Genomic DNA, 1,354 nt, shown 5'->3' with positions numbered 1-1,354 from the left:
GAATATCCCTCTTTGATCTTCACTTTCTCCCAGTTACTCACTTCGTCTATCACATGTCGGATGTATAGAACGACAAATTTCCCGTTTAGAATTCCATTGTGCAAGAATACGGTGCGAATGTGGTGGATAAGCTGTCTGAATCCAATATAGCTCGTACTCTGTGAACAAAGGCTCTAAGCACACTGCTTCACTGTGGAGGATGGTGACAGTAAATAAGTCCGTGTGCCTTTGTTTATAGTACATAGCTTGGTCCAAGGTGCATCCTCTTTTCTCCACACCAAAACGTCCAAGGACGGTAGTTCACCATTTTCCTCCGTCTCCATCGTAAATTTGATGTTCGAATGAGGAGAATTTAAATGTTGTAGAAATACATCCAGCAAAGCAGAGCCGTGGAGCCAGATTATAAAGGTGTCATCCACATTTTGAAAAAGCACTTAGATTTTAACTCTGCCGACTCTTCGACGTCTTCCATAAAAATATTCGCCACAGTGAGTGACAAGGGGCTACCCATCGCGGCACCATCACTGTAAGAAAAGTAGGTCGAGGTGAACATGACTCAAATGAATCGACAAGTTCTCCTTCCAGCTTCTCGCCAATGAGTTAAAGTGGTTCTTGCAGTGGTAGTTGAGTGAAAAATGGCACCACAACAAAACTCAGGTGAATGTCTGATGGTGTAAGTCGTAAGATATTGAGCCGAAAAATGAAGTCTTCCGAGTTGCAGGTGTGGTGCTCACATTTTCCTACCAAAGCGCTCAGCTGTCCTGCCAGATGTTTTGCCAAGTTTTATGTTGGCACCTAAGTATTACTATCAACTGGACGAAGAGAATGAGGCAATCCCTATAGCTTCGAAGGAATGAGTACCTGTGAAGTCTCTTGGTCACAACATTGGGAACCGTGCTGTTCTTGAGACACTGTTAAGGTCTCCATTGTATTTTGGTTATGGGGTCGTTCTTTAGAAAACCATACGCGTAGTTGTCCAATAACTGGTTTATCTCGCTTAAGGGCATCGACGTGGAGGGGATGGCAGCTGCATTATCTGCAAGCTGTGAGGACGGGGCGTGAGTCGTGCTTGGGTAGCTCAGTTGGTAGAGCACTTGCCCGTGAAAGGCAAAGGTCCCGAGTTCGAGTCTCGGTCCGGCACACAGCTTTAATTTGCCAGGAAGTTTCATATCAGCGCACACTCCGCTGTAGAGTGAAAATTTCATTCTAGAAACATCCCCCAGGCTGTGGCTAAGCCATGTCTCCGCAATATCCTTTCTTTCAGGAGTGCTAGTTCTGCAAGGTTCGCAGGAGAGCTTCTGTAAAGTTTGGAAGGCAGGAGACGAACTACTGGCAGAAGTAAGCTGTGAGAACG

The 1,354-nt window shown here is 45.6% G+C and overlaps 1 non-coding gene across 1 annotated transcript; it reads left to right on the top strand.

Moving 5' to 3' along the window:
- The first annotated feature begins 1,066 nt into the window (after positions 1-1,066).
- On the top strand, positions 1,067-1,141 carry Trnas-uga (transfer RNA serine (anticodon UGA)). Its single transcript has one exon. It is a non-coding gene; the product is annotated as a tRNA-Ser (tRNA).
- Positions 1,142-1,354: the final 213 nt, after the last annotated feature.

The sequence above is a fragment of the Schistocerca serialis genome, chromosome 6 (assembly GCF_023864345.2).
Source record: "Schistocerca serialis cubense isolate TAMUIC-IGC-003099 chromosome 6, iqSchSeri2.2, whole genome shotgun sequence".
In the NCBI taxonomy this organism is placed as follows: domain Eukaryota; kingdom Metazoa; phylum Arthropoda; class Insecta; order Orthoptera; family Acrididae; genus Schistocerca; species Schistocerca serialis.
The sequence above is the reverse complement of the archived record's forward strand: the minus strand, read 5'-3'. Positions and strand labels throughout refer to the sequence as shown.